Raw genomic sequence first — 22,133 nt, 5'->3', positions numbered from 1 at the left:
TGAGATGTCTGTGGGACCAAGAGAGAGGGCAATTCAGAGATGTATGACACTCCCCAAGCCCTGACTTCTTTGTCTTCAAGTCACTAGAGAGTACTGGGCAAATGTCATAATGAGAGGAGAGGTGGGCTTGAAGATAGGGGCCAACTGGGCTTTGGCCTGATCCAGGGCTGTATGGAAAGCAGATGGCAGATCAAGAAGCAAGACTGGTGTTCTGTTCTTTAGTCCTATTGTCTGCCATTGCTGGAGTGGTGTCTCAGCCTTTCCAGACTCCAGTTCCCAGCTTTATTCTTTGGGTTCTCTAAATTTGATTTTGGCACACATGGGGGAGGGGTGTGGTATGGATATAATTCATCTCTGCCCTTTTCCATAAACCCTCACTGCTCAAGATGGCGCTAAACTCCCTCCTACTACTTCCTCCCTCCTCTTCCTCCAGACTCCGTGTCGAGCCATGTTTCCTGAAAAGAGAGAGAATGATCCATCCCCTCCCTCTTTCCCCTGCAGGAATAAATACTCAAAAAACTTTCTAGCTTAGATCTCAGAGGTCATAAAAGTGTGCAGATGGGGAAACTGAGGCCCAGAAATAGAAAAGCATCTGTTGAAGGTTACTTTGAAAGAGTTAATGGCAGAGGGTGGGCCAGAACTCAGACCTCCTAGTGACCTAAGCCTTGATTTCTTCCTCTCCTTTTGAGAAGGAAAAATGAAAGAAAAAATGGGGGAAGATGGCAAGACAGAAAGAACTATTGAATAAAAGAGGCACATGGAAGCAGGAAAGAGATAGGGATAAATTCTAAGAGAGAGCTGAGAGAAAGGGAGTAAGGGGGGGAGACAGGAAATAGAGAGCTACAGAATGAGTGCTAGTGAAAGAAGGAAAGAGGGAAAGGGAAAGAAAAAGAGAAAAGAGAAAAATGGAAAGAAAGGGGCCAGTAAGTAGAGCAGGCTGGGTTTCCTGCTCCTACAGGCACTGGCAGGAGCTGAGCCCACAGCCCTGTACAAGACAGAGATGAGTGGCCCCAGAAATCCTTACCTGCCAAAATCCATCAGCCCTCAGAAGCCCAAAGCAGAACTGAGCAGATGATCTAAACAGAAAACAAACAGAACAAAATGAAAACACACTGGCTGGGCCTACCCCCACCCTGGGCTGTGGCTCTGTGGATTCATTACCCCCTCCTCCCCCTAGGCCACTGGATAAGCAAGACACAGCTTTTGTAACTCTTCTCTTTCTGAGCCCCCCCATCCTACAGCCACCCCCCACACACACACACCAAGAGCCATAGACTCAGCTCAAGATGCCATGGTAGGGAGGGACAGGACTCTTGGGCCCTGCTGGGGGGATGCGAGGGGGCCATGCATTCCCTGCCCTTGGCCTAGCAGAAAAACAGTAAGGCCGGTGGAGTGGGAGGCTGACAGGGAGGGGAAGCAGTGGGGAAACAGCTCCGTCTCCTTCCCCATACAGGGTTGAGGGTTCTTAACCAGCCCAAAGCATATTCTTGGTGTGACAGAGGTGAGAAGGCTGACAGGGTGGGCAGGGGGAGCAGAGTGGTGGACCAGGGTTGGGAAGGTGGCCCACAGAACACCTACCATTAATATCATGTATTCCTTTTCATCTCTGGAGCTTGAAGCCATGAAGAGAAAGTTTACATTATAAACTCACTATTAATAATGACTCAAGTGATAACTGGTAGCAGTCTTGTGCTTGGCAGGTACCAAACACACATGGACAAACTCATTGAATCTTCATAGCCCTACTTTGCAGTCCTGCAAATTACGATTTTACAGTTGGGGAAACTGAGGCTGAGGCTTGGGAAGTGAATTGACAAGGTACCCAGCTGGGAAGCGGTTGAGCCTGAGAAGGTGAGAACAGGTCAGTGGACTCTGGCTGTGATATAATGACCAGAGAAAGTATTTGGGTGTGAAAAGGGACTTCCCTAAGCTCAGAGGCATCGCCCAACCCCAGAAGCTTCTCATGTCATCCGAGGGAGCAGACAGATGCAAGCAGTGCGTGTAGGGCAAGCTGAGAGAGGGGACACAGGGTAGGAGTGACTATGGCAAGTAGCAGAAGTCCTGGGGCAGGGGCCATCTCAAGATCCAGAGAGGTGCTCAAGCCTGGCCCCTCCCTTCAGGATTGGAATGGCAGGGGTATCAAATAAAAGTATGTAGTCAATAAGTATTTATGATTAAGCACTTAAACTGATAGTGGTTAAGAACACAGATAATGATAGCAGTTACCTTACAGAGTTGGTGAAGACTGTGTTATTTCAAGTAAAGCACTGGGAAGAGTGCCTGGCACATGGTAAGCCTCACATATTAACTCCTGATGTCCTTGTCATGGTTGGTTGTTTGCCAGGCCTGCCCTGAGCACTAGGACAGCCTGATGCTGTGAACAAAAGCAGCCCTGGTCCCCGTCCTTGTGGAGTTTTGAGTACGGTAGGGAAGATGGCCATTAATCACAAAGCACACAACAAAAATAAAATTACAATAATGAGAAATGCTGTGAAGGAGAGGTCCACAGTACTATGAGAGTGAAATGGTGGGCAGCATGTTCTAGCTAGGAAAATAGAGAGAAGTTCCCTCAGTGAACCTCATGGTAACATAGAAGTAGGAGTCAAAACCAGAAAGAGAAACAGAAAATCATCCCAGGCAGCAGACCGAGCATGTGCAAAGGCCCAGTGGCAGGAGGGATCTTGGTAAAAGATGTGGTTGGAGAGGTAGGCTGGGACCAGGGCAATGCAGAACCTGTAACCCATGCCCAGGAGTCTTACCTTTATTGTAAAAACAAAGAGAAACCAGGGAAGGAATTTTTTTTAAAGAAGATTCATTTATTTGACAGAGAGTGAGAGAGTGTGGAGTTGGGCAGGGGCAGTGGGAGAGACTCTCAAGCAGACTCCTTGCAGAGCATGGATTCCAACATGGGCTTGATCTCACTACCCATAAGATCATGACCTGAACTCAAATCACGAGTCAGATGCTCAACTGACTGAGCCACTCAGGGGCCCCAAGAGAAGGATTTTAAGGATGGAGTAACATGGTCAGAAAAAAAAAAAAAAAAAAAAAAAGGTGATGCCTAATTCTAGGTTGGGAGAGATCTCTAGCTTAGAGGTGAGAAGAAGATCCACATACAGCAGTGGGTCAGCTCCTTCAATGTGTGGCCTTGGGCAAGCCCTTTCCCTTCCTGGGCTTTAGTTTCTATCTGTATCTCAGATAGTCTGGGAAGCCTACTTTAGGAGTCATCTTCTCCTTTTCTGTCTGCCTTTGGCCTACCCCCTGTTAAGAGGAGAAGGCAGGAAAGATACTCTCAATGGAACCCTACCCCTTCCTTATGCCTGCTCCCCCACCACCACATGAGACTGTGGGAAAGAAAGCCGTGTGGGGGCCATGTTCTCTCCTCCTCCATCCGTAGCTCATCCCTGTCAGCCTCAGGCCATCATGGGATGGAGTCCATTCAAGCCTAGGACCAGAGGAAACTCAGGGGACTCCCTTAGTGATTGCTGGTGGTGCTGGAAGGCCCAGAACCACAGGCAGCTGGGAGAGGCTTCCCCTGCCAGGATGATGGAGTGGGTGTGACATAAATTTCTCAGGAAAGGCAGGAAAAAAACATTTATATCCCCTCCTTGCCAAGTCTGGTTCCAATCAGGCCCCTGACTGGCCCACTCTGCTCCCTACATCCACCATCCCGGGACTGGCTCCTCCAAAAACCAGAGTCATTTAGGGCTTTTGTCTTTCTTCCTCCTCTTCTTACTGTCTAAGAAACATACACAAAGACACACACACATACAGAGCCCTAGCCCTTCCAGGCCTATGTGGACCCACTTGAGTGTATACATAAGCACATATCCATACACACAGATGGTCCCCTGGGGTTCTGTGTCCCCACACACATATACAGATGAACAGATACACACACACACACACACCACCACCACCACCCCCACCACCACCAGCACCGCTACACACACACACACAGACACACACAGACACACACACACACTCACACTGGAGACTGGCCCTGGGTGGGCTGAAGAAGGCTGTCGCCTCAATACTAGCTGTAAGCCCCAGACAGCGGCATCCTCTTTGGTTGGGCACCCAAAGACCTGGGAAGCTCCTTCCTTCAGGAACCACCCATGGCCAGGGAGGGCTGCTGCTCTCCTGTTCCTGTTCTCAGCCCCCCTGGCTGCCATAGCAACAGCCTTCCAGCTCTGTTATCCAAGACACAAGAATGCCTTCCCTGGGGCTGAGTTAGGCTCTGGCCAGGCTCCTAGCGACCTAGGGTAGCTGAGACTGACTGTGGACACATTACAGGGCATGCTGGTCAAGCACAGGAGCCCCAGCTCCCTTAGAACCTAGTGGTCCAGAGGCCTCAGGCAAGCCCTCCTCCAGCTCAGCTTTACCTTCTTTCCCAGGCTTCTCTGGTTCTCCAGCTTATCCCTGTCCCCCACCCAGGCCACCGAAGTCCTCCCTCGGCCACCCGAAATGTATTGGTCTCTCTCGATCTGAGCTGAACAAACTTCTCCTTTTCCTGGGCTTCTCCTTCCTACCTGAATGCTCAGGCCATTCGGTTCCTCCTGCTGAAGACAGAAGGGGTCCTCTTGTTTACTAGTGATGCATGGATCTGGTCATTGCCCAGCAGGTCGTGGAACGCAGGTCCCGTTCCTCTGTGCAGCAGGGGTCTCACACCCATGGAAGGTCAGGTAGCATGGGGAGAACTTGGCTCTAAGGGAGGCCAAAGATGGCTTTCCTCCTTTCACCCCAGAACAAGCGGGATGGCTTAAAGGAGAGGCTACTTCACAAGAGAAGGTACCATCCTCCCTTCTCAGGAGGGGGTATGAGGCAGGGCTTGGGGATGCCAGAGCTGGGTTCAAGTCCCTCATGACCCTGTGCCAGCTGTGTGAACTGAGGAACCAAGGGCAACATATTGGTGGGGTTTCTTGTCAAGATCTAACATGCCCAGAACATGAACCAGAGTCAATACATGCCCATTCTAGTTGCTTCCCACTAACTCTACCCCATTGAAATGAGGATCCCCTAGGGAGAGGGACAGAAGGATGAAGGGAACTGCCATTTGTTACATTCCCAGTTTTTTCCATTAATTACTTTGCGTAATACTCTTGCATCCGTATGAGGTAGTTAGTGTCTGTATTCCTGACTCCTATGAGGTCCTGATCTGTATGAGGTAGTTAGTGTCTGTATTCCTGACCCATTTTCTTTGGTTCCTGAGCTCACAAGGGGACAATATCCTATGCTGTGGAGACGGCAGGGGTGGGAGAGGGGAGGGAGGGGTTGTTTTGAACACTGGTTTTGACAGGGTTGAAGCCTGGGGGAAGAGAGCTCGTCAGGCTCCCACAGCTGCCTTTTTCCTCTGGGGACAGTGCACAGACCAGCTGGCTGCCAAGGTCTGGCCACACGCTGGCTCCAGAGTGACTTGGAGGACAACTTTATGAGGCAGAAAATCCAGCATCCACCCCTTGGAGCAGCAGCAGCAACAAAGTAGTTTGCCTGGTTTGCGGTGGAGAAAACCCCAACCCTCCTGCCCAGATAACTCAGAGCCATGACGACACCTGGCCTCAGATACTTCCCAGGATTCTTGAGCAGGGAAACCTCCAAGAAAGGCTCCAGGGAGGCAGAATTTAGCTGAGCAGAAGGGAAGTCAAGAGTTCCAAAAAAGCGGACAAGTGGCTCAGTGGGGAGTGAGTTCCCCATCATTGTAGGTGTGTGAGCAGAGGCAAGCTAGAGAGAGGATTGGCCCCTTCACGCAGGTCAGGGGTTTTCGCCTGGAGGTGGCCTATGAGAGGGACCCACCAGGTTCGGGGGCTTCCTGAAATTATGTGCAATATTTTGTATGCTTGTGTGCTTTTATAGGAACTGACCTCGTTGCTTTCACTGGGTTATTCAAAGGTCCGAGGTCGTAAAGATAAGGAAATGAAGCCTTGGACAGGGACATGCCTTTCAGCTTCCAAACCGGTACATGATTCTAGAGTTTTCTATGACACAAAATGCTGTCTCATCATAGTGTAGGTTGATTCTCAGGACAGCCCTTTGAGATGAGTACAATTGTTGTCATTTCCCAGAGAAAGGCTCTGGGGCCCAGAGAAGGAGAAGACCTTGCCTAGGGCCCATAGCCGCTGAGGGAAATCAAGACTAGATCCCAGGTCTCCCACTGATGGCCTTTGCCCCCAGATTCAATTTTGTCCTCACACTCTGGAGAACTAGCAAGCAGAGATGCCCAGATTGAGAAGTGATGGCCCCTTCTTCCTGCTTTCCATGTCCTGTGGGCTGGCCTCTCCATCACACTCCACAGCCCCATTTGGGACAGTGGCCAGGGCTTGGAGAGAGCATGGGAAGAAGAGGTAGAGCGGCGACCCTTTTTCCCCTCCAGAGAACTTCCATTTCTACTTGAACCCTACTTGCAGCAAGGTGTGACCCCAGGGAAGCTGGGTGGTAGCATTTCAGACCCACATAGGTGTGCAGTGCCCCACATCAAAAGGAGTCCAGCAGCCGGAAGTGGATCTAGGTCAGAAAAAGATGGGGTAGTGGCTTCTCCAGAGTTCAGAGTGCCCAGAGCCAATGTAAGGAGTTCAGCCTCTCTACTGATACGCTGCCACTTCTCTGTTAGAATTGAGGAAAAAACTTAAATCTTGGTGGGACCCACAGAAACAGATACCTGAGGACAAACATCCTCCTCTGCCATCCCCACACGCCCCTGACTTTTGCTATGTCTCTGAGGTGGGGCTGACAAGTGAAGTCAGAGCCCTACAGGCCTCTGCCATCCTAGGGATGGGTTGTGGAGGTGTGCATCCAGAAGGGAGTTAGGAACGAAGGCCAGGGAAGGCAGGCCATTAGCCAAAAGACTCATCAAGCAGGGGCAGGGGCTGGCCCTGAGCAGGGGACTCTGGCCAGACAGGCTGACCAAGAGAAGCCCACGAGGATGGGAGCCTTGTCCCTGAGACCTGAAATACCTCGATCAGAACAGGCCGCATTGTAAAGCTGCCTCCAGCTAAGTTGACGAGCTTCTGCGACCCAGTAACGCACTCTGATTTTTCTTCCAATCCCTGTGCGTTTCTGTTCTGATTATAAAAGCTGCATGTACTGTTGTGGATAACCAGGAAACTAACGATCAGTACAAAGGAAAAAATGACTAACCATGGGACTGTAGGCAAGTCACTTTATCTTCCTGCATCTCGGTCTCTTCATCTGTAAAATGAGGATGACATAGTATTTTTCTTGTAGAGTAGTCATGAGGAGTAAAGAGCTGAGTACGTACATGAAAGTTCCTGGCCCTTTAGAAGTGCTATACAAATATCAAGGGTTTTTTTTTTTTTTTTTCTTTTTAAGTAGGCTCCATGCCCAGCATGTCACAAAACATGGGACTTTAATTCGCGACCCTGAGATCAAGACCTGAGCTGCGTCCAATGGTCAGATGCCCAACCGACTGAGCCACCCAGGTACCCTGACAAGCATTAAGCTTTATTATTATAATCCACTACACTTTCACTACCGAGACTCAGACACCATTAACAATTGGTCAATTTTCTTCATCTTTGTATTCAATTATTTGTAGTTCATTAAAAAATAATCAGGTTTCTATTGTATATATGAATTGGCATTTTGCATATTTTAACTTAACATTATAGCATAACATTTTTATATCAATGTATACCCTTCCAAACACCCTTACAGGTTGTATGCAATTCCATTTACTCCATTTTCTAATGCTGGACATTGAACTTATGAACATTTTTAGGGATAGCCTTTACATACATTTTAACCCGAATTTGCAAATACTTGTTTAGCACAGATTCCTTGAAGTGGAATTATTGGTTTGAAGTGTCTACCTGTATTTATGGTTCTTGATGTTTCCAAATTGCCCATGGGAAAGTCTATACCAACGGACACTTCCAGCAGCAGTCCTATGAGATACCCATCTCAGTGCAACATCGGCAGTTGTGACCAATATTTTGAAGTTTTGCTGAACAGATGGACAAAAAAAAGGTACATTTTCTGTCTTCCACTTGACTGGTGTCAAGAATGGGATGGAGTGTCAGGGGAAGGCTATTGAGTAGAGTAGACCCTATAGGCTAGAGCCCAGCGGAGGGGCTGAGGAGGGGCAGGCCATGGCTGGGCTCAGGCATACTGCCCACCGGGGAGGAGGCAAGAGTAACAAGGAAAGCTATGGTCACGTGGGGGGTCACCCTAAGAAACTGAGAAATTACCCTAGTACTAGGAGAATAAAGCCCAACAAGATATGACTGCCAGTCCTTGTAGTTGGTCCCAAGTCCTCCCCTAGATTTGTGTGGAATCCCCCCACCTTTACTAGACAAGGATGATTATAATGTAAATTGGGCTTTGAAAATTCAAATATTGATACAGAGCTGCATGGAGTGACATGGCTTCTGAAGGCTGCCCCCTCCCCCAATAATGACTCTGGCTGAAAAGGAACCACAGATGCTTTTGGAGAAACAGAAGATGGGGAGGCCATAGAGCTCTGAGAGCAGTTGGGTGAGCTGGGGCAGGCAGGGTGGCCACTGGGAAAGAAGGTGCAACTGGAAGTCCCAGAAGAAATCCCACATAGGTGTGGGCAACTCCCCAGCTCCAGCAGACTTCCCAAGACTAGGCTGGGGCTCATGGCTGGACTTGCAGGTGCAAAATCCAGGCCCAGGCAACTCAGAGGAAAAGGGGCTGGCCTGGGGAGTCTGGGAACCAATGAGCAGAGAGCACAGTGCCATCAAGGTACAGACATGTCTGTTAACACTAGACCACAGTTCTGTTGATTGAATAACCAATTTTTTGTCAGGCACTGACACCGTACATGGGGAAACTGGGATGTGGGATGGAGAAGTAACACATCCCAAGTTATACAAGCAACAATGGACAGAGGGAGAAGATGAGCACAGGCTTTGTGTGCTCAGACCCCTCTTGATGATTTCCTTGGGTAGAGTCTGTGGCAAGGTCTCTCCTCATCTTTGTCTAGAATATGGGAGCATTGCTGGCTAGGGTTCCTGAAGGAGGTTTTCTAAAAGACAGTGAAAATTTGTTTGTCCAAAAGTCCAGAGGCCAATAAAACTAGGAAGAATGGGCTTTAAATGGTAGCAAGGAATTTAGGGTAGGTAACAGGAAGAACTTCCTCAGAGTAAGAATTTTTGGATACAGTGGGTCATCAGGGAAGGCCATAGGGCCTCTCTCTGCTATTCTCAGCAATTTACCTCCCCAACACCTCATCACCCCCAGATCCACCAGAGTCAGTCCTGCCCAGTTCTAGCAGGCTCAGAAATCCAAGGTCACTTGGGGGGGCAAAGAACATCTCAGATCCAGCCTCAGGCATGGGTGACATCAAGCTCAAGGAAGCCAGGAGTGGCCTAAAGCTTTGTTACCCGAGCATCTTGTCATTCTCTGCCCGATGGGCTCTCCTATTTGATCCAATGGCTTTCTGAGCGACCAGAGATACCCACAATAGCCCAGACCCTTTGTATTATGGGTGGGGAAATCAAGGCCCAAAGAGGTTACATCCCTCACCTACAATCAGATAGATGGGAGTGGCAGAGGCAGGGCCCAAGACTCTGGGGCTCATTAGGGACTATTTCCACTGGGGACTCTCGGTCACCTCCTGGCTTTGCCCTCAGATCCCCCACTCCCTGTTAGGTGTAGTCACCTAAAAAGCAAGCTAGGAATACTAGGTGCTCCTAGTATATTCCTGACCAGCTACCTGTCCCATCCCTCGCTTGCTTTTTAAAAATCCTCACAGCTCGTGTGAGCTATGGGACAAAATGCTCCTAGTGTCAGTGGGCTTGGAGGAGGAACAAGGTCAAGGAGAGTACCTGTGTCCCCAAATCAGCCTTTTCTGTGAAGTCCTGTTTCAATGTACACAGCATCTAGACTTAATAGGATGAAATGTCTTAAGCTTTCTGTGGTATGAAATTCTGAATATATCTTTTAAAATCCTTGTGTTGCCAAAAATGTCAGAAGAAGAGTTTCTCGATAGAGAATTTTCTAGGCATGTGGACAGAGGATGTTGGGTCAACCGGAGCCCTTGGGTATGAGTAAGGAGGGCCGTTGCTTGGGCATTGGGTTCAAGGTCTATTATTCATCCATTGATGGATAAATCAAGGAAAGTCCAGAGAAGGCTCAAGTGGAAAGATAGAGAGCCCTTCTTCTTCCTTTTTAATTTCTTTGACAGAGAGAGAGAGAGAGAGAGCACAAGGGGGAGCAGCCGAGGGAGAGGGAGAAGCAGGCTCCCTACTGAGCAGGGAGCCCGATGTGGGGCTTGAGCCCAAGACCCCGGGATCATGACCTGAGCCAAAGGCAGCCGCCTAAAGGATTGAGCCACCCAGCTGCCCCGAGAGAGCCCTTCTTGATCCATCCTCCTTGCTCTGAGAGACATAGAGAGAAAACTTCTGGATCCCCCAGATTCTCGACCTGGGAGGAGATTGCTCTCAGTGTCTGGCTACAAAGAAGGGGAAAGGGGGACTGAGCATGACAGGAACTGTGCCAGAGGCATTCACATCTGTGACCTTCTTTCTTCCTCATGACCATTCTGTAGGGTAGATGGTATTTCCTATTTTATAGATAGGAGACTGTGGCTCCGTGATGTGCGGCACCTGGCTCAAGGGCCCAAAGCAGATACTTGCTGGAAAAGAATTAAAACCTATGTCTTAATAGACTGCAGAGGCCTTGCTTTTTCCTCTGTGCCACACACGCAGGAGAGAGACGGGGTGTTGGGAATATTCCTGAGGCCACTGGCAACGATAGCAACAGTCCAGTCCAGGTGCCTACCCCAGGTGCTTCCTAATGAACTTTTTCTCAGTTGTCTGTCTCTTCCCTTCACAGAGTAAGGCTCAAAGGAAATGCCTCACCTCTCCAAGCATTTGTGGAAGGCTAAAGATTTGGATCTAGGAAGGGCAGAGAAGAGGGCTGGTGACCTCGGCCCGGAGGAAAGCCCCTCCTGGAGCACTTTTGGCCCTCTCAGCACCCTCCCGGAGCTTCTCTGGAGCCCTTGCCAAGCCTCTCTGCTGGGGTTTTTCCAGAGGTCAGGGGAAATTCCAGGAATCGAGGATGTCAGTATTCCCCCTACACATTCCCAGCCTCTCACCAGTATCATCGATCACACTCAACTACGGCCTCTCTTTTGAATATGGTGTGTGAGCAGGTGTGTGTGTATGCATGCTGTGTGTGTATATGCATGCACATGCGCATGTGTGCGCACGCACACACACACACACACACACACACACTGTGAGTGGTCAGCTAAATTCACAAGCTACCCACAAAAGCCCATATCCTCTCATCCTGTTTACACTTCAGTGACTCCTACCTCACTCTGTGCAGGGATCACAACGATGCTTAGAGACCAGGTTCTGCCAAGTTTAGGCCTAGATGTACCACCACCCCCTCCTCTGATCTCTTTCTCCTCTTTCTTTGTCCTTCCTCTTCTCCCATTAACCACAAAGGATGAGGCCAAAATGGGAGTCTACTGGGGTGTGGGTGGCCATAGGCCCAGGAATGCCAGGAACAGGAACTGTTTGGTGGGTGGGTTATAGGGAAATATGTGAGAGGAATCATCTTAGGAACAGTAGACCAAACCAGAGAGCTCTGCTGGCCACTCTGGGCCCAGACAAGCGGTCTACTTCCAGAAGCTTCCATCAAAGAAGTACAGTTAGAGACAACACAACATAGTGGTTGAGGGCAGAGTTTTGTTTTTGATGTAGGGCAGGGTTTTGATGCCTGTTTGGCAACCACCAGACTGCCAGGTGACATGGGATAGTCACCTGATCTGGGTCACATTCTCCCCATCTCTAAAATTGGGATAATCTTAGCAACCTGCCTCACAGGGTGATTTGTCAGGTTCTAGGGTGCCTATATATGCAAAATGCCTGACACAGAGAAAACACTAAATAAAGGTGTGCAATTATTTGAAGAATCACACATATCAGCATCTCTCCACCACTACCAGCTCCCTACTGCTCATTTCCTTTGGCTTCTACAGCCATCACCTTGGCCAAAGGTTTTCAAGCTAGTCCTGGAAGAGGCCATAGGATATAAGCAGCCTCAGTCACCACTCATCCTCATTTGCTTTCTGGCACTGCCCATGGATGGGGCCCCCCAGATTTCCCCTAGAATTGGAGCTTTCCCTAATGCCAGTATCCCTTGCTTCCCAGCCCTGGTCTGTTTTGCTCTTTTTAGCCTCTGGCTGGTCCCTCTCCAAGAACTAAACTGATCCTGACCCCAGACCACGGCAAGGCTGAGAACAGCTCAAGAGAGCTGCTCATGCCCATTTCTTTCCAAGTCTATGTTCAGCGATGTCGTGTTGACAGCTTGGACTCAGCCACTGTGGGAGTCTCGACTCCATGGTGATGGATAAATGCTACAAATCCAGGCTTTTTTTCACCTCCCAGTAAGCAAGTTGTTAAACATTAAACAGCACAGCACCACTTTTACCAACCAACGGATTCCTTTATATAGCACCTGGGCTTCTCCCTACCTGATGACTGCTTTCTTTCAGATGCTGGATCCGCCAGTAACTGACTTTATGCAGCAGTGGTCCCCATTGAATTCACAGCCAGTAGCTATTCCCCTTGGAACACCGAGGGCCTACCGTCGTCTGAGTCCCCACCCTTCAGCACCAAACTTTGCACACTAGAGACTCCCCTCACTACTTACCAGCCTTCAACTTAATGGGGTTCGGGAGTCTCATGGCAGGCCCCTGCCCCTTCCCTCTTCTCTGCCTGTACAGTGTTGCCCCAAGGAGCCAGCAGCCTCATCTCCAAGTCCTGAGCTGCTGTAGGCAGATGCTGTAGTCTAGAAAGGAGAGTCTGAGATTTAGCAAGTGTCATCATTTGCTGTGCCTTCTGTACTTGACAATGAGTGGGCCAGTTCATTGTTATTATTTACTTATTCTTAAATAAAAGCTGCATGCAGGTGGGAATTTGAGGCCCTTTTGGTCTTCCACTGTGTTGCCAGTGTTCATCAGTGCTGGGCACATGCTAAGGGCTCAATAAATACAGGCTGAACGAATGAAGGAACAAATGTGGGGATTTGACAAATGTTTCCCTAAGTTTTTACTCTGTAGCAGGCCGTTTTTGATCCTGGTGATACAGAGAAAAAGAAGATATGGCCCCTGACCTCAAGGAGTGGCTGGGCCTGTGGGCCATGGAGGTGAGCTTTAACGGAGCCTGAGAGTAAGAGCAGGATGGCTTGTGAGCCTTGGTGCCAACTGGAGTGGGCAGAGGCTCCCAGCTTCCAGGAGAGATGAGGGGCTGTGTGGGCCAAAGGAGACATGGCATTTGTCTGCACTTGCTCAGTGGACTGCATTAGCTGCTGGCTTGGCGGGGGGCACCCAAGGCCTCTTGGCCAGAACACAGCTTTCCTTTGCTCCCTCACCCCAGCCCCACCTACGCAAGGGAGCCGAGCTCTTGGCCAGGAGAAGGGAGTCAGGCAGGGAATCCCGGCCCCTCCCCTGTCCCAGACGGGGCCCAGAAGGGCCTGGCATGCTTCTAATATCAAGCAGCAAATTCAATCAGGCAGATGAGAATTCCTATTATTTTAATATATTTAGAAAAGAGTTTAAGGTGGATTTTGTTCCACAGTGTATATTTTTACAACATGAGGTCAGGCCATTTTGATAAATGCCGTAAGGCAGGCAGGAGGTAGGGCTTGGGAAAGGGTGAGCGCGGGAAAGAGAAAGAGGTGGAGTGGAAGACAGGAAGACAGAGACAAAGAGAGAAAGAAAGCCCGAAAGACAGAGAGAGACAGAGTGTGTGTTTGTATATGTGTGCGCACAAGCGCGCGCGCGCGCGCGCGCGTGCGTGCGTGTGTGTGTGTGTGTGTGAGAGAGAGAGAGAGAGAGAGAGAGAGACGGACTCCATGAGTGTCTACAGAGCTGACTTTTGCACATGTGTCTGTGACTTCATGTGTATTTCTGTGTCTGTTTGTTGTTTGAGCAGACAAATCCATTTGGGAAAAACAATGGTTTTTCCTCCTGCGGGAAGCGAGGCAGCCAAAGGCTGATTGGGGCTGCTCCATTCTGTGGCTCTCAGAAGGCCCTAGGGTGGAAATTGGGTTCCTCCTGAGGCCAGGCCCCAGGCTCCACTTAGAAACTGAGATGCAGGCACACTACCAGAAAGGCAGGGGGCAGTTCCCAGGAGCCTTAATGACCTCACTCTGAGGTAATCCTCAGCACAAGAGGGGTCCTGGGCCCCAAGATGCTCCCTGGCTATGCCAAGTGACTCCTTCCTCACCTGCCCTGGAGGGTCCCCAGTCCTGCCCTTAGAATACAGCATGCACAGCTCCCAAGCTTTCTGGGAAGGTGGCTGAGGCAGCAACCTGAGATCTACGTTACTGGAGCCTTGTGGTGCCAGTTTTTGAGCTCAGAATGCATGAGCATGGCAGAAAGGCATTGGCTACCAAGCTGGGAGAAAAATTTTCCAGTCCAAAGCCTGAGGAATGAAAATGATGACCTCTGGAGGGCTTTGTCAGTCCCTATATATGTGTCTAAAAGAAAGTTCTCACCCACTGTCAAGATCAGGGAAAGAAGATACAGGAGGCAGCCAGTTCACAAGTGGGAGAGGCCTGCCCCAATTACCTCTTCAGCCTAGCTCGGTGGCCTTGTCCTCCCCTTTTCACAGGAGGGCTGGACAACTACCACATAAGGGACTAGAGGACAAGGAAAGTCCTAAGAACTAAGTCCTTCCTAAGGAGGAAGACAAAGGCCACATTGTTATCTCTTCCAAAACACTGTAGACCCCTTTTCAAACAGGATGACACTGGCTGGCTTGTGGTCTCTTCTAACTACGACTGTTAACTTGGGATGGCCGTGGTGACTTGCGAACCAAGCATCAGCGTCAAGGAGGCTCTGTCTTTGCTCCTACTGGTCGCCAGAAGACGACAAATTATTCTGTGGCTTCTCCCCTCTCCCCACCCCAACCTTGATGCCTTCCTCACATCATCATGCCCCAGATGAGGCCTAGCCACTACCGCCTTCATGGATGGCAAGTGTGGTAATACCAGGAGACCTGTCCAGGTTTTGCTGCCTTAGAAAACTTTTGGCTGCCACCATCCAAGCGCTGGGGGTCAAGAGATGTTCAGCCTTATCTTTTCTGTCTCTATGATACCATCAACAAGCTTGCATCAGTGCCTATTGTGTGCCCTGGAGCATCAGAAAGGGGGACTTTAGCAGAGAAGGTAGAAAACTCTTGAAAACTGGGAACTCCTAAGGGAAAATTTTCCAGGAAGTGGAAGAGTCTGGGTAGTGGGCTTTCTGCAAAAGCCAGGAGCCAAATCCGGGGCAAAATAGGAAAAGTCTACATTAGGGTCTGGGTAGCCATAGGAGAGTGGTCATGACCTACAGCCCAGAGGTTGCTCAAGGAACCCCCAAAATGTCCAGAAATTCTCCTGGGTGGGGACCATGAGGGAGGGAGCAGAGGAGGGTGGGGTACCCATCGGCCTAGGTTATTACTGGGCCAGGCAGGAAATCCTCACCACCCCAGTGTGGCATGAGTGGGGGAAATTGGGGTTCAGAATGCCAGGTCAGTGAGGGGCCTGTGTTATTCAGCCCAGGCCAGGCTCCCAGGGTCTGGGCTGGAGGGCCCTGGAGGCATTGCCATCTCTGACACCCATGGCCCAGAGGTTTCTTTCTGTCCAGAGAGCATGCAGGCCTTCCCAAGAACACATGTAAGGGAGAAGGTATGCACAAGAAAATGCATGCCCATTTCCTGTCTGTGCACCAGAGGAAATGTGGGCAGCTAGCCTTTGCCTGGAACCTCCACCGTCTGTCAGAGCTGAAGAGAATGAGAGCTGCCTCACCCACCCACCCACCACTCACCCAGTCCAATGCTAGATTTCCATCGCAGAAGCCTTCTCTCTGGAGAGAGTCCCCAGAGTGTGGCCACCCGGTGTCTCTCTCCCACATCACCAGCCTCCTAGGAAACCAGAGTTTTCTGGAGCACAGGTGAAGCCCAGCTCCCTGGAGACCCAGACTCACATGGTCCCTTTTAGAGTTGCTGTCTGAAACAAGTGTCTCCCTTCTGAGGACTCCTGGTCATCTTGCCTTCCCTGTCCCCCACCTCCTGCCCTATCTTCCACTCTGCTGCTCTAGTGAAGAGCCATTCCCAACAGCCATGCAACCTCCAGCAAGCACCCTGCTCTCCTCTAGATTGGTGCCCTTGTTTCTCTCAATGGCCCCCAACGCGTCCTTTCTGCTTCCTCGGAAAGACTCCTTGGCCTCCAACCACAGTTGTCTCAAGTTTGCCACACTTGATACCTCCAAAGATCACCAGAGTCTGGGAGCCTAGGTGGTTCAGTCATTGGGTGCTTGTCTTTGGCTTGGGTCATGGTCCCGGGGTCCTGGGATCGAACCCCACACAGGCTCCTGCTCAGCAGGAGTCTGCTTCTCCCCCTTCTACTCTCCCTGCTTATGTTCCCTTTCTCGCTGTGTCTCTCTCTGTCATATAAATAAATAAAATCTTTTTTTTTTTTTAAATCACCAAAGTCTAATTGGTCTGGCGGCTACTACTGCTGTAGTTTGCCCTGGGTCCTCTCTGTCTCCAGCAAATCACAGAAGGAAAGATTTCTGTCCATGCAGTAGCTGAAGAATCTTAAGATATTGTCATCTTTGTCATCATCATATGCTTTCTTCAGAAGGCAGAACTTTTTTCCACAAAGCCCTGGCCCAGGCATTCAAGGGCTTCAAGGGCTGGGTTGTGGCCCCAGCTTTGCCACTGCCTCACTGTGGACCCTCAGAGCTCCCTGCTTCCTGCCTGTCACATACTGGGGTTGGATACAAGCGCTTGCCAAAGTCTTTCCAGCTCCAAGATGGTCTCAGTCTGTGTTTGCTGTGACCTCACACTGTCACTGACACCAGTGCCTCCCTGTGACAGGAAGGCCTGAGCCCGAGCAAGGGCCTGCCACATGTCAGAGGCCTGAGGCCCAGAGGAGGCCATCCCCAGCCTGCTGGCTGCCTTGCCTCAGGCTTCTTTCAGTTCAGATCCCTGGCCCCCAGCCTCCTATGCACCCTTTCTCTGCCTTTCTCCCCAGCTGGGTTCCACTCCTTTCCATTAAGCCTCCCTCTGTCTGGCCCTATGTTCCCTTCCCTGCCCTTTCACCCCACCACACCCTTCCCTGAACCGCTCAACCCTGCTCAGGGATGCACGGGTTCCTTCTCTCCCTCCTCTCTGGCCTTTCACAAGCTGGGAATTCCCTTGGAAACAGTGCCTGGAACTCCTCCTGTCTTGGGGAAGCACTGGCTCCTACCCGGGTGGCCCAGCTGCCGAGCCTAGGCCTGCAGCAGGTGTGAGTGCATGTGTGTGCATGCGTGTGTGTGTGTGTGTGTGTGTGTGTGTGAGTGTCTGACCTCAGAGATTTATAACCTGAGGCATGGCCTTTGGAAGCATTTCTTCTGTCCTCAAACAAAGGTTTGCAGCCAGGTTCCCCAGGGGAGCAAACAAGCAGAGGAAGCAACAGGCCCTGCTTTCACCTCCCCCTTCACTGCCAGCCACCCACTTTCTCCCTGCCTCACCCTCAGCACCTGTCTCCATCTGGCTGGCCCCACTCTTGCTCTCTCACTGGCTTCTTCTTTATGTGGCGGCTGTCTCGCTTGCTCTTTTTACCTTGCTTCGCCTCTCCAGTCCCACCTTTTCTATCATCCAAATGTCTCTCACGTCCGTCCCTTCTTTCCCATGTCCACAGTCCTCTCCACAGGCTTCCTCAAGTTGCCTCATCTCACTAGCTGTCCTCGGTATTGATAATATTGATAATCTCACCAGAGCGGCCTTCCTAATAGCAAATCTGATTACACAGCTTCCCCTGCTCAAAAACCCATGAGCAGTTGCCTACAGAGTCAAATTCTAATGACTGACTTGGTGTTCAAGGCTTCAGTCTTCCTTCCTAGCACCATTTGAAGTCATGAACTCCACGCTTGAGCTGCACAGGGCACCCCCTTGTTGTTCCATCCTTGCTGGAAGTCCCAGAGATTCCTCAGACTCTCCAGGTCCCAAACTGAACACTTTACTGCCTCCACTGTGTCCCGCCCCCTCAGTGGCCTCCTAGCTCTCCCTCACCCCTGGCCTCCGTTTGGGGACCAGACTCTGTGCATCGGTCTGCCTTCAGCCAGAACACGCTCCTACCTCTCTGCCTTTCAAATTCAAGGCTCTTTGAAAATGCTGCTTCCTCCAGGAAGCCTTTCCTGAGCTGTCCTGTTGGAAATACGAGCCTCACTTTCTGGCCAGGTGAAGTTCAGCACTTGGAAGCACAGGTCCTCTGTGCTAGTCAACCTCCCTGGGTGCGGAACCCCAGCTCTGAGCATCCCCAGTTCCCAGGACAGTTTATTCAACCTCTCCAAACCTCGGTTTCTTTCCCTATAAAATGGAGATAGTTCTAGTTCCTGCCTCACTGAGCCCTTGCAAGGAGGAAATGATTCATCCGTGTGCAGTGCTCAGGAGAGTGCCTGCCACAGAGTAAATGTTCTCACAGGGTTATTATTGCTATTATTAGTAATATGACCTCCTTTACTGGTCTGCCAGACCCTCATTGGCAGGAACCAAGTCAGACCCCTTTGGTTTCCCCTATTGGAATGGCTCAGAGGTGTTTGCTGACTGAACTGAAGGGACAACCCCCACCCTCCAGCACCTCAGGCCTCTGTAGAGCCCGGAAGGGAAGAGGGAGGCTGAGAGACACTATAAATGTCCTCCCCTCCCTAATGGTAGTGGGGCGTGGGGAGCAGGACAGCCCACTGTGTCCCTCAAGTCTCCCACCTCCCCTCTGGAGGCCACTGTGCAGCTGAATATCCCTGAGCATGGGGGTGATGGAGACAAATTGAAGGGAACTCAGAGGAGTGAAGTCCCTGAGCCCCTGGGAAAGGGCAGGCCCAGTAGAGGAGGGAGATGAAAGCAGTTCCATGTGTGTGGCTTGGCTGAAGGACAGCGTTGGGTGTGGCGGGGGACATGATAAATGGAGAAGGGATTCCAGCAGTGCAAACAAGCCAGAAAGGGAGATGGCTGGGAGCTCCACAGTGGGGCCACTCCGCTAAGGCAAACGGGCTCTTGAAATGCTGGTTTGAAGCTTCCTGGGGCCCAGACTGGGCCCACAAGCCCCCTCCCTCTGTTGGCCTAGACTGAGGATTCTCCACACTGGTTCCCAGGGCTGGTGGTTTTGCACGGCTGTGCGGTCCTTGGCCCTGAGACAGGGATGCCGGCCCCTTCCCTTGTCCTACCCGCAGCTGCCTGAGGCTGGCCCTGGGATGAGCTCAGCTGAAGGTCTAAGGTCCGAGTCCTTGGGCCTCCCTGCCAGTTCTAACAATCCCACTCTGGGGCTGGTGTGCATTCATTCCTGCAGGCCCATGACAGGGCTTGTGGACACTGAGTCCTCCCTCCCCACTCTCCCACCCCTGCTTAAAGCCATTGTTTTCAGACCATCAACCTCTGCCCTCTCCCCCCCCCCCCGGTACTAAGGGGCATATCAGGGGTAAGGAGAGGCCAGGAGGAAACATTGGAAATGGCCTCTCCATCCTCCCTTCAGATCCGGCTTCATTGTCCTTGGGCCAAGATAAATACAACGAGCGAGGGAGAGGCCTCTCCATGCTCAGTGCTGAGAGCTAAGTGGCCTGGTTATGGGGGTGGTGGATTGAGCATCAGTCTACCCCAAGGCAGCCTCCAGCTCTCTTCCCAAAGGAGTGTGGCAGAAAGGCAGCCAGGCCAGCTGCCCAGAAGTTAATGGCATGAGGAGCAAAGCAGAATGTCCCCTCAGTGCTCCTTTTCCTGGGGCACAGCTTTCTTGTGGGGCTGAGTCTGAGAGCTCTGGAGAGAGATCCAGGGAACTTAAAAGGAAGGAGAAATCTAGAGACTTGGAGAGTGGTAGGAGGCTGCCCCCAACTAGAAACCCAGTCCCCCAAGCTACAGATCTCTGGCCTGCCCAGGGTCCTGGGTCCACCTCCTGCCATCAGACAGTCTGAGGACCCTTAGAGTGGGGAACCGGGAGGATCAAAAACCCAAAAATCTCCAAACTGAGGGATCCTGGTTGGTCTTTGTTAGGCACCTTCCACCCTAACCCCTGAAAGGTCTCAGACTGCTTTCTTGAGGTCATAGCTTAGCAGAAAGAGCACAAGTCTTCACGAGACTGAATTGGGTTCAAATCCAGTCTTCATGCTGTAGTCTTGATGAGTACTGAGCAAACTCCTTACTTTACTTGACAAGTAAAGCCCAACTTTCCCATCATGAAATGGAGAGCAAAATCACTTCGCAAGACCATTGGTAGGAGTTGATGGGATAATGATGTGCAAAGATCCTGTCCATAGAAGGTTGGGCTGTTTTTCCCTGCCTGCACTAACTGTGGCCCCTGGGCCACCATTTCAAGCTGCCATGAAACTGCCATTCTCCAGAGGAAGGAACTCTTGGCCAGCTGTGGCTCCTAGTTTGATTCTAAGGAGTCCCCTTAGCTCCTCTCACACCAACGTCACAGAGTGACTCTGAGAGTACCAAGGGCCTTGCCACTTGGGTCAGGTGGACTCATCTCTCAGACTCTCAGAGTGCTGTTGAAGGAGGTTCTCCCCATGGGGCCTCCAATCCCTGGGCTCTTCTGTCTATAACTATCTCTGGCACCCCAACCTCATACCCAGCCCTCCTCACGGTGTCAGGTAGACCTCTCTGCCTACTCTCTCACTGAGATTTGTCCTTTCCTGTGGAGCTCTTTCTGTGGGTTCCACACTGTCAGGGCCATCCTTTGTCCTTCGGACAGTTCCACTATGTCTACACTATTCAAAGCCCAGACCTTGCTCCTGGTCTGGCTTTGCCATCCACTTCATCTAGGAAGTCACTGGAGTAAGGACCAGCCTGCAAAGGTCTACCCATAATGGCAAAGGCTAAAGAAAAGAGACTAGGGCTGAAGGCCAAGAGATTGGAGGTATAGTCCCACTCCTCAACTCACTTTTTTGTGTGGTCTTCCTGAGCCACTTCCTCTTTGAACTTTTTTTTTCCCCTATCTAGAAAATGGAGGTCCCAATTCTTGTTCCCCAGGGCTATTGGGAAGTACATAAATGTCAGTGGAGGTAGGAACCTCGAAGGAATGTTCTGGCTTGAGGACCTGGAATTTAACCTTTTGTGCTTGGCTCTGTTCTATGATGGTGAAGTATCCACAAAACATGCAGGGACCCCAATCCCAACTATTGTCACTCAGCTACTTCCATTTGGTTAGATGTTAAGATCACCAACTCTTTAGTGTTCACTGGTTCATCTCTGTTCCTTGTGAGAAAAATTGCTCCACCAGTTCTGAGTCTTCACTATTTGGAAGTCCTTTGTGTCTACTCCAAGTCCTTCCTACTACAGCTTCATCCCAGGTCTACACACTTCAGGCACTTCCTAGCCTGCCTTTCTTCTCCTCCTCAACTCTTGCTCAATCCTCGGAAGGGAGAATAGGGTTGAGGGCAAAGGCAGCCTTGTACCTTGCCAGAGGGAGGAGATCGTGGGCACGGCATCACTCTTCCAGAAACCCTTCAGCTGCCCCACACCCTCAGCATCACCCCTATCTCACCCTGGCCCACACTGTCACAGCTGGAACACTTGTGGTCTCTCACCATGCAGTGGAACTAGGGCGCCAACCTTGACTTTAATCTCCCCTGGCAGCTCCGTGGCATCAGTAAGCCCCAAGTTTATGGCAGAGGAAAAATGAAACCCACATTGCCTCAACTAGGTCCAGCCCCCACCCAGCAGAGCCAAGGATATCCCCCAAGTGGCAGTGAGACCCCCCAACTTCCCCCTGAAGGCACATGGTAGTGGGGTGGGATGGTGATGGGTAGTGCTTCCAGAAACACTCTCCTCCCTGAAGGCACAAGGGTGTACCCCAGCCCCCCAAGCCCTTCCTCTCTCTTCTTAGCCCGGAGGGCTTCCCCAGCATTTGCAATGGGGGGCAGCTCCCTCCTGAGTTTGAGGTTAAAGGGGACGCCTTCTCCAGGAATCTGTAGCCAAATTGCTGAGCTGTTCACAGTGACCTGGAGATGATGTTTGGAAATCTGATTTGTGATAACATAATGTTCCTTTTAAGTAATTCTGGCTGGAGAGGGAAGGAGGAAAAAAACGACCAAGAAAAACAACCTTATTGAGGTTTAAAAAGGGACGCTGTCGTGGCTGCCTCCTTAATCTCCCAAATCATTTTCCTCTCTTCCC

The sequence above is a fragment of the Mustela lutreola genome, chromosome X, assembly GCF_030435805.1.
Source record: "Mustela lutreola isolate mMusLut2 chromosome X, mMusLut2.pri, whole genome shotgun sequence".
NCBI classification, from domain to species: Eukaryota; Metazoa; Chordata; class Mammalia; order Carnivora; family Mustelidae; genus Mustela; species Mustela lutreola.
Note: the sequence above shows the minus strand (reverse complement) of the source record.